General features: G+C 26.1%; 1 long non-coding RNA gene across 1 annotated transcript in view; it reads right to left on the bottom strand.

Moving 5' to 3' along the window:
• Positions 1-700: 700 nt before the first annotated feature.
• LOC117171713 overlaps positions 701-11,699 on the bottom strand; it is a 12,779-nt gene continuing 1,780 nt past the window's right edge. The window contains exons 2-3 of the long non-coding RNA XR_004466914.1: positions 952-1,197; positions 701-876 (exon numbers count right to left, since the gene is read on the bottom strand). This is a non-coding gene — a long non-coding RNA (uncharacterized LOC117171713). The remainder of the gene's footprint in view (positions 877-951; positions 1,198-11,699) is intronic.

Genomic DNA, 11,699 nt, shown 5'->3' with positions numbered 1-11,699 from the left:
TTACTAAGATTGAGTTACAATTCAGCTACATACGAGTTTGTTCCAAGTACTCGCATTAGCCTAAACATTTGGTCAGATGAGGGGAAAACTGCAGAAAACCACCTCCCGAATTTAGTCGGGTTTTCAAAATTCGAGTACACAACCCGGTCTTTCGTCGTATATGGTACCCATATGAAGTCGTGTGTAAACAGAAATTATTAAAGTAAAAATGATTATCGTCGTATTTTCTTGAACTTAATTTCCAAATACAATAATCACAAGTAAATTAGTGGGTCACGCGCGTAAGAGCTTCTAGTCTTAGTTGGAAATTAATTTTTTTTTTGGAAAAATTAATCTTCTCGTTTGAAAATGTATCTTTATGGTCAAAAATTCAATTTAGCTAGTGGAAGATTTATTTTTTAATTTAAAATATATCTTTCTTTTTTAAAATCCACTATGTCAGTTAAAGACTTACAATTTAAGTTGACAACTCATCACTTTCTTTCAAAATGTAACTTTTTTTTCTGCGTGGAAAGTTTTAAATTATTTCAATTGAATATTCCACAGTTTTAGTTGACAATTCATTTGTTAGATTAAACAATAATTTGTCTGAACTAAAATTTAATTATTTCAATTTCAGTTTTAGTTGACCAGGAAAATTGAAAAACTTGACCGGCAAAAATCTGATAAATTGAAAACTAATATATTAATCATGTTTTAATTTTTTAATATAAATAAGAAAAATTCCGTTTCCAAAACTTCATTCTCTTCTCAAAGATAAAATGCACAATTTGTGTCTTCGTATTTGAGAAATTGCCGATTTCCAGAATATTCCTTCCTGGTTGGTATGGTTTCCACATATCAGGGCTTCCAGATAATTCATCAGAAACTGGTACGCTGGATAAGAAATTTATTATTATAATTCAATTAAAAATATTATTATTGAAACGAGTAAGCGTATAGGATCAATACCCATTAAAAGCAAGTGATGTCCACAAATCTACCATGACATCAGTCATAATAAGTTTCATCTGTGTGGTCTACACCAATATTCGATTTTTTATGTGTCGCATTATGGGAGGCACTTAATAAACCTCTATAATTAAATAAATAAAAGTAGAGAGGTCGTTTAGAAATTTTCGAATGTCGATTAGCTACTAGAATTGCAGGAAAGTTCTTTAAAAAATCTCCAAGAAAATCCTTCAACTGCTTCAGCATCTGGAACAAGTTCATTATATTTGTAATTCAATTGTTTTTTTATAATGAAATTCAACAGCTTGTAGGGGAATTATAATTATTAAAATTATTATGAATTAAAAAAATATATTGTTTATCTTGTTGAAGTGAGAAAAATTTTGTTCATATTAGAAATACTACAGTACTGTATCTGAAATTCTTGTTCGCGTCTTCGAGATACAACGAATGACCTATTGACGAATGTTCTATTGTTGTTGTAAATTGTAAATATAAGATTGTTGTATTTGAAATCATTGTTCGCGTCTCCAAGACGCGTGGATTGGTCTATTGTTCGCGTCTTCGAGATACCGCGAATGACTTATTGACGAACCTTCTATAGCGATTTATGAATTTAAAAAAATATATTGATCATCTTGTTCAGATGAGAACAATCTTGTTCATATTACAAATACAGTATTGTATCTGACATTTTTGTTCGCGTCTTCGAGATACCGCAAATGACCAATTGACGAAGCTTCTACAGCGATTTATGAATTAAACAAATATATTGATCATCTTGTTCAAGTGAGAAAAATTTTGTTCATATTAGAAATACTACAGCAATGTTTCTGAAATTTTTGTTCGCGTCTTCGAGATACCGCGAATGACCTATTGACGAACCTTCTATAGCGATTTATGAATTTAAAAAATATATTGTTCATCTTGTTGAAGTGAGAAAAATTTTGTTCATATTAGAAATACTACAGTAATGTTTCTGAAATTTTTGTTCGCGTCTCCGAGATACCGCGAATGACCTATTGACGAACCTTCTATAGCGATTTATGAATTAAAAAAATATATTGTTTATCTTGTTGAAGTGAGAAAAATTTTGTTCATATTAGAAATACTACAGTACTGTATCTGAAATTCTTGTTCGCGTCTTCGAGATACAACGAATGACCTATTGACGAAAGTTCTATAGTTGTTGTAAATTGGAAACATAGGTTTATTGTATCTGAAACCATTGTTCGCGTCTCCAAGACGCGTGGATTGTTCTATTGTTCGCATCTTCGAGATACCGCGAATAACCTATTGACGAACCTTCTATAGGGATTTATGAATTTAAAAAAATATATTGATCATCTTGTTGAAGTGAGAAAAATTTTGTTCATATTAGAAATACTACAGTAATGATTCTGAAATTTTTGTTCGCGTCTTCGAGATACTGCGAATGACCAATTGACGAACCTTCTACAGCGATTTATGAATTAAACAAATATATTGATCATCTTGTTCAAGTGAGCAAAATTTTGTTCATATTAGAAATACTACAGTACTGTATCTGAAATTCTTGTTCGCGTCTTCGAGATACAACGAATGACCTATTGACGAAAGTTCTATACTTGTTGTAAATTGGAAACATAGGTTTATTGTATCTGAAACCATTGGTCGCGTCTCCAAGACGCGTGGATTGTTCTATTGTTCGCGTCTTCGAGATACCGCGAATGACCTATTGACGAACCTTCTATAGGGATTTATGAATTTAAAAAAATATATTGATCATCTTGTTGAAGTGAGAAAAATTTTGTTCATATTAGAAATACTACAGTAATGATTCTGAAATTTTTGTTCGCGTCTTCGAGATACTGCGAATGACCAATTGACGAACCTTCTACAGCGATTTATGAATTAAACAAATATATTGATCATTTTGTTCAAGTGAGCAAAATTTTGTTCATATTAGAAATACAGTACTGTATCTGACATTTTTGTTCGCCTCTTCGAGATACTGCGAATGATCTATTGATGAACCTTCTATAGCGATTTATGAATTTAAAAACTATATGGTTCATCTTGTTGAAGTGAGAAAATTTTTCTTCATATTAGAAATACTACAGTACTGTATCTGACATTTTTGTTCGCGTCTTCGAGATACGCGAATGACCTATTGAAGAACCTTCTATAGCGATTTATGAATTTAAAAAATATATTATTCATCTTGTTGAAGTGATAACATTTTTGTTCGCGTCTTCGAGATACAGCAAATGACCTACATAACGAACCTTCTATAGCGATTTACGAATTTAAAAAATATCTTGTTTATCTTGCTGAAGTGAGAAAAATTTTGTTCGTATTAAAAATACTACAGTACTGTATCTGAAATTTTTGTTTGCGTCTTCTAGATACCACGAATCACCTATTGGAGAACCTTCTATAGCGATTTATGACTTTAAAATATATATTGTTCATCTTGTTGAAGTGAGAAAAATTTTGTTCATATTAGAAATACTACAGCAATGTTTCTGAAATTTTTGTTCGCGTCTTCGAGATACCGCGAATGACCTATTGACGAACCTTCTATAGCGATTTATGAATTTAAAAAATATATTGTTCATCTTGTTGAAGTGAGAAAAATTTTGTTCATATTAGAAATACTACAGTAATGTTTCTGAAATTTTTGTTCGCGTCTTCGAGATACCGCGAATGACCTATTGACGAACCTTCTATAGCGATTTATGAATTTAAAAAATATATTTTTAATCTTGTTGAAGTGAGAAAAATTTTGTTCATATTAGAAATACTAGAGTACTGTATCTGAAATTCTTGTTCGCGTCTTCGAGATACAACGAATGACCTATTGACGAAAGTTCTATAGTTGTTGTAAATTGGAAACATAGGTTTATTGTATTTGAAACCATTGTTCGCGTCTCCAAGACACGTGGATTGGTCTATTGACCATTTTGGTTAAAAATGCAATTTCTTGGTTGTAAATTAATCTATCTTGCTTGAGGATTAGAAATATTTTGACGAAAATTCGTCATTTTGGACTGAATCATACAGTTTTTTAATTTTAAATAAAAATCTGTTTAGATTCAAATATTAACTATTATACGTTTCGTTGAGAAGTTATCGTTTTAGGTCAAAAAATAAACTACTTCGTTAAAAGATGAAGTGCTATTCAAAATGTTTAGTTTTTTGTTGTTGTTGACGAATCATCATAATAGTTTAAATTTCCTATTTCCTGTCTTAAAATTAGAGTATTTTGTTAAAAATTCATATTTTTCGTTAAAAAATGACTATTTGCTTGCAAATTAAATAATTTTAATGAAGTTTTAACTATTCGGTAGAAATTTAACTTTTTTGACAAATTTTATTTTCCGGTTCAAAAGTCAAATTTGTAGTTAAAAATACAAACATTTGGTAAAAAATTTGAATATTTGTATGAAAATTTAAATATTTGGTAAAATGTTTTTTTTTATGGAAAAATCATATTTTTCATTTGAAATTATTATTTTCGATTAAAAACGCAATTTCATAGTTGAAATGTAAGCTATTTTTTTATGAAATTTTAACTGTTTGGTAGAAAATGAACATTTTTTTATATATTATATTTAAAGGTTGAAGGTTCATATTTTCGGTTAAAAAATGAAGTATTTGGTTGAAAATTTAACATTTTTATTAAATTTTAACTATTTAATAGAAAAATAACTTTAAAAAAAGTGACCGTTGAAATTTCATATTTTTGGTTGAAAATACAACTACTATTTAGTTAAAAATTAAACCATTTTTATGAAATTGTAACTTTTTGGTCGAAAATTAACTTTTTTATTGAAAAATCATATTTTTGGTTTAAAATTGATGTTTTTGTTTAAAAATAAAATTTGACACTTGAAATGTTAACTATTTTTATGAAATTTGAAATATTTTGTAGAAAATTACCGTTTTTTGAGAAATTACATTTGAAGGTTCAAGGCTTATATTTTTGGTTAAAAGTGTATCTATTTGGTTAAAAATGTAACAATTTTTATGAAATTTAACTATTTGGTAGGAAATGAACTTTTTTGTTGAATAATCTTATTTTGATTCAAAAATTTATGTATTTGCTTGAAAATAAAACCATTTTGTTAAACATTAAAATATTGTTATGAAAAAAACAGTAGTTTTTCGTATCAAAATAAAATTTCTGTTTGAAGATTTTTTATCTTTTGATTGAGAATGCAATTTTATAATTGAGCAGTAAACTAGCAGTAAAAACATTTTTTTTTAAAATGAAACTTCCATTTGGATAAAAATTAAACAATTTTTATTAAATTCTAACTATTTGGTGAAAAATTAACTTTGATTGAAAAATCATATTTCCGGTTTAAAATTTATATTTTTGTTAAAAAATGCAATTTCACAGTTGAAAAGTAAAATATTTTTATGAAATCTTAACTATTTAGTAGAAAATTAACTTTTTTTGGCAAATTATATCTAAAATTCGAAGGTTTATATTTTCGAATAAAGATTTAACTATGTGGTTAAAAATTTAACAATTTTTATGAAATTTTAACTATTTGGTGGAAAATTGAGTTTTTTGTTAAAAAATCTTATTTTGATTAAAAAATTCATGTATTTGATTGAAAATGCAACCATTTGGTTAAAAATTAAAATATTAATATGAAAATATAACTATTTGGTAGAAAAGTAACTTTTTTGTAGAAAAATAATATTTTTGTTTAATAAATTAAATTTTTAGTTGAGAATGCAATTTTACAATTGAATAGTACACTATTTCTATGGAATTTAGCTATCTAATACAAAAATAACTTTTTTTTATAAACATTTAACCGTTAAAATTTCTTATTTTTGGTTGAAAATATAACTACTATTTGGTGGAAAATTAACTTTTTTATTAAAGAATCATATCTCGGGTTTAAAATTTATATTTGTCTTTAAAAATGAAATTTCACAGTTGAAATGTAAACTATTTTTTATGAAATTTCGACTATTTAGTAGAAAATTAAGTTTTTTTGAGAAATTATATTTAAAGGTTGAAGTATCATATTTTTGGTTCAAAATTTAACAATTTTTATGAAATGTTAACTTTTTGGTGGAAAATTAAGTTTTTTGTTGAAAAATCTTATTTTTGTTGAAAATGCATGTATTTGGTTGAAAATGCACCAACTGTTTAAACATTAGAATATTGTTATGAAAAAATTACAATTTGTTAGAAAATTCTAATTTTTGTTTGGAAATGCAATTTTATAATATTGAACAGGGAACAATTTTTTTTAATTTTAAATATTTAATAGAAAAATAACTTTTTTTACAAATAAAATTGAACCGTTCAAATGTCACATTTTGCTAGGAGATGCAAATACTATTTGATTAGAAATTAAATAATTTTTATAAAATCTGAATTATTTGGTGGAAAATTATTTTTTTAATTTCAAAATCTTATTTTTAGGTTAAAAAATTCATGGTTTTGGCTGAAGATGCAACAATATGGTTACAAATAAAAATTTGTCATGAAAATTTAACTGTCTGGTAGAAAATGAACTTTTATGTAGAAAAACCATATTTTTTGTTTAAAAATTCATATTTTTGTTTGAAAATGCAACCATATGGTTGAACATTACAATCTTTTTATTTAAATTTAATTATTTGATAGAAAATTAACTCTTTTGTTTGAAACCCCTTATTTTTATCTTGAAAATTCATATTTTTGTTTGAAAAGCAAATATATGGTTAAGCTGTTAATTATTTTTAATAAATTTTAATTATTCCGTGGAAAATTATTTAAAAAATCATATTTTAGGTTTGAAAATTCATATTTTTGGTTGAAAATGTAAGTTTCTGGTTGTAAATCAAACTATTTTAATGAAATTTTAAATATGTGGAAAAAAATTAACTTTTAAAAAAATCTTATTTTTGGGTAGAAAATTGATATTGTTTGTTGAAAATATAACTATAGGGTTAAAAATTAAAGAATTTGTTATGAATTTTGAGCAATTTCGCAGAAAGTTTACTTTTTTGCTGAAAACTCATATTTTCGGTTTGAAAATTTATATTTTTGGTTGAAAAGTTATTTTTATAATTGAAAAGTAAACTTTTTAAAAATGAAATTTTAACTATTTGGTGAACAATAATCCATTTTTTTTGTTGAGAAATTGTATTTCAGGTTTGAAAGTTCATTATTTTGGTTGGAAATGAAACTATTTAATTAAAAATTAAACAATTTTTATGAAATTTGAAACATTTGGATATGGACATAGGATGTCGTAAAGATGTCGTATAGATGTCGTAAAGATGTCGTAAAAATGTCGTAACAATGTCGTAAATACGTCGCCAAATTTTGTGCCCACTGGGAATTTTGAAATGGTGAATCAGAATTTTTGGCTTAAAAACCGTTATAGTAAGTGACTCATACATTATTTGATTAATTAGAACATCAAATAAATCATCAGTTTTACAGTTAATTAATATAAATGGATATTTTTTAAGCTAGTCAGATCGCCCATTAGTGGGACGAAAAATTTTTTTTTGTATATTTTAAGCGGGACACAAAATAAGCCAATACTGTGACAAGGAAAATTCAATGGGTTTTATTTAAATAAAATGTTGCGAATAACTTAAAATTATAGAATACATTAAAAAGCAAGAACGGATTGTTCTAAATTATAAGAAATTTATTTTTCTATATTTTTAACTAAAATTAATATCAACATATTAACATTTTTCTTAACAAAATAACAATATATTATTAAATTAATTTAAATAATATTAAAAATATTATTTATAAGCTCTACGCTTGACATTAAATTATTTATTTATTCTAAAAAAGTTGTTCCAATTAGTTTATTGAAACCTTCAATTCTAACATTAAATTTTGCCAACTGCTTAGGTAAGTAATTTAATAGTAACTCATAAATTAAATTTTTAATTAAATTATTAAGTATGCATTAACATAACATATTTTAGATTATTAATAAATATAATAAATATTAATAAGATTATTATTAACGATTTACTTGCAAATTTAACTGTCTGTTTGTAAATTTTGATATATAATTCATCCGAATCAAAATTAGTACATAAATTGAAAAAAGTTTTCAAACAATTTAAATTATTTTTTGGTTAAAAAGTTTATTATTTGGTGGACAATTTCATTGACTGAAAAATCGTTTTGATTAATTTTTAAACTATTTTTATGAAAATTCGTCTTTTTGGTACGAAAATTATTTTTTTTAATTATAAATTTCATATTTTTTAGCAAAAATGCAACTGTTTGGTAAAAAGAAATATTTTTTTCTTTTTTTAGTAAAAATCTTATTTGGTTGCCAATCAAACAATTTCCACAAAGTTTCAACTATTCGGTAGAAATTTAACTATTTTGAAAAATCTTATTTTCCAGTTCAAAAATCAAATTTATGGTTGAAAATACAAACATCTGGTAAAAAATTTGAATATTTTTATGAAAATTGAAATATTTGGTAGAAAATTCTTTTATTTTACATAGAAAAATCATATTTCCAGTTTAAAATTTATATTTTTGTTTAAAAATGCAATTTCATAGTTAAATATTGAAGTATTTTTATAAAAATTTATCTTTTTAGAAAATAAATTTGATATTTTTGAGTAAAAATGCAACTGCTTGATTAAAAAAATTATTTTTTTAATGAAAAATAATAGTTGATATTTCAACCAAAAATATTTTAATTACAAATTAAAAGCAGTTGAATTAATTAGTTTAAATAACAATAAAAAAAAATTTTTATTCAAGAAAGAAAAAAAATTTCAGCCAAACTGTTGAATTTTAAATTTACAAAGACGAGTGTTCTTCAAAATAGTTGTATTTTTAATTAAAAAAAAAAATTTTTGAACAAAAAGGTTAATTTACTTAATTTATTTAAAAAAGTAAATACATAATATTAGCCTTATTTTTACTTCTAATATTTAATATTAAATCTTACTGCATATTCACTCATTTTTATTGAAAAATTAAATATATAGGTTATTATTGAATTACTTACAATTCATTCACAGGTTTTGAGGAGTATTTTTGATCATTTTTTACTAAATATATAACTTGTCAGAACAAAAATAAATAGTGGTAATAAATAAGGATAAAAAAAAGGTCAAACTATTCTGTGTCAAAGGATCACTTTGCACACCTAAAAAACAATTTTTTTCTGTCCCTAATCTGAATAATTTTTTATCTCTTAGTTTACCTTTCGTGAACGAGGATTCTTATCTTTTTTACCCTTTAATTTACCTATGAATAAAAAATTTAATCTCTTTTAATATTTTTCTCCATCTTTAGTAACCGAAGACACTAATCTTTTTCATTACTTCATTATATCTCTTTATTCTAAATTAAAAACTTTATTTCTCTCTTTTTCTATCTTCTTTGATTGAGTACTCTTATCAGTTTTAATCCCTTGAAATTCTAGAATCCATCGAAAAATTGGGGAATTTATTAACATCAAGTCTACGTTTTAAAAAAACAGGAATTTAGATTCACAGAGATTGAAGAAGATTAAATAAGATAAATAAAAAATAAAAAAATTACTGCATATTTTCACTTCAACTGGGTCTGAAAGAAAAATGTTTAAATATCTTAAGATTAATAAAAATTAAAAACCGAAAATTTTTATTGTACCGAAATCAATGACTTTTGAAACTAAAACTCCGCTTCTGCTCAAGGAAATGATCTCGTTTCTTTTCTCCCGAAATAGGAAAACCTCTGCCGATGCCAATTATGTTTTAAAAATAGATTTTTTTCTGATATTTGCAAAATGAAATTTATTGAAACCCATGAACGTCAGGAATCGTTTCCTCAGACTTTGATGGGAAAAAGTCTGCAGGGAAGTTTCGCGGACGGAAAACTTCCAGAGGTAAAGTTTTTCCTTGATGTTTAAGGAAAACTTTTGACAAAATTTGAGCCAAATCCTTCTCTTTGTTTAAAAGATACGAGCGATTTTTTATTGCCGCGCGCACACTCGAATCCATTTGACCGGCACCCTCTTACTGGCCACGGTAGTCTAGAATAGAAATTTTTTGTTCAGAATAGTCCGCAGGTCGTATTTCTTAACCGATTTTAAACTTCTTTTTTTGTAAATGTTCAGCATTAAATTTTTAAGAGAACTTTTGTTGCGATTTTTAAATTTCTTTACAGAAAAACAATATATACAATATCAGCTGGAATGATTGAAACTCAACTTTTTTCTTCACAATGAGCTATAGAACATATTTATGTATATATTGTTGCTCTGTGACGAAAATTTAAAAATCGTAAAACAAACTTCTTTTAAAAATTTAATGCTGAACCTAAAAAATGAACTTTAATATCGTCTAGGAAATACGACCTGTGGACGATTCTGAACAGAAAATTCCTATTCTAGACCACTCTGGTCGATACGAGAGTACCGGTCAAACAGATTCGAGTTTGCGCGCGGCAATAAAAAGTCGCTCACAGCCTTTAAACGAACAAAAGGATTTGGCTCAAATTTTGTTAAAGTTTTCCTTAAACATCAATGAACAACTTTGCCATTGGAAGTTTTCCATCCGTGAAACTTCCGAGCAGAATTTTTTCCGCCAAAATCTGAGGAAAGGATTTCTAACGGTGATGGGTTTCAATCAATTTCATTTTACAAATATCAGAAAAAAATCTATTTTTAATACATAATTGGCATCGGTAGGGGTTTTTCTATTTCGAGAAAAAAAGAGAGATCATTTCCTCGAGTAGTAGCCGAGTTTTCGTGAGTTTAGTTTTAAAAGTCACTGATTTCGGTTCAATGAAAATTTCCGATTTTTAATTTTTAGTAAAAAAAACTATCAATTTGATGAGAAAATTTCGGTATAAAAGTCGTGCGGCTGGTTGAACCGCACGTTTTATTTTTTTTCACGCAGTTAATTTTTCGAAGTTGGTCATTTACGGCAATTTTTACGCAAAATTGAGACTGCGCATTCTATAACCCCGCATAAAATTTGCTTGGCCTCTTCAGAGCGCTTGAGTGCCTCTGATGGCTTAAAAATTAGTTTCTGAAGATTTAACTTTTTAACGTATTACTTTTTAGGAAATTTCATGGCGCATCTTTTTCCTCTTGGAAAAAAATGTGTATCTATTATCGATTCTGTAAAAAATCAAAAAAATTAATTTTTTGAGCATGAAAAATTTACTAAATATTTTCACTTTAACTCGGCCCGAAAGAAAAAGTTCTCAATATTTTAAGATGAAAAAGTAAAAACTTCTTCTTTAAAGTGTTCTTAAGATAATGTGCGATTGAAAATTTATTGATTTTGTTAAATAAAAAAGTTAGACATTTTTGGGCAAGGAGAATCAAAATAATGTTAGACAATTTTCAAACACTTCGTTTTTTGAGGGAAATTCGACCAAGTCCAAACTTCCAGTGAAAAAAATGTTTATTAGGATATAATGAAGTTTTCTGGAAAGTATTATCATTCAAATAGCATTAATCGAGCGCGTGAGAGGTGATAACTTCAGAGCTTTGACCTGCTCGATCACAGCGCACAGTGGGGTGAAATCGGAAAACGAGGTTCAAAATGACATTTAGAACGCAATTATGCACCGATTTTAGAATTTTTTTTTTTGAAAAATTCAGAACTAAATTTTTCAGAAAATTGTGAGAGTAGATTTTTTATTTTTTTGTTTATTCAATTTTTATTTTAATGCAAACATCGAAAAAAATGCCGATTTTTCTAATTTCATTTTTTATCTTCTAGACAAAATTTTTCTTATACTTCTCGTCCCTTGAATT

Source organism: Belonocnema kinseyi, chromosome 4 (assembly GCF_010883055.1).
Source record: "Belonocnema kinseyi isolate 2016_QV_RU_SX_M_011 chromosome 4, B_treatae_v1, whole genome shotgun sequence".
Lineage (NCBI taxonomy): Eukaryota > Metazoa > Arthropoda > Insecta > Hymenoptera > Cynipidae > Belonocnema > Belonocnema kinseyi.
The sequence above is the reverse complement of the archived record's forward strand: the minus strand, read 5'-3'. Positions and strand labels throughout refer to the sequence as shown.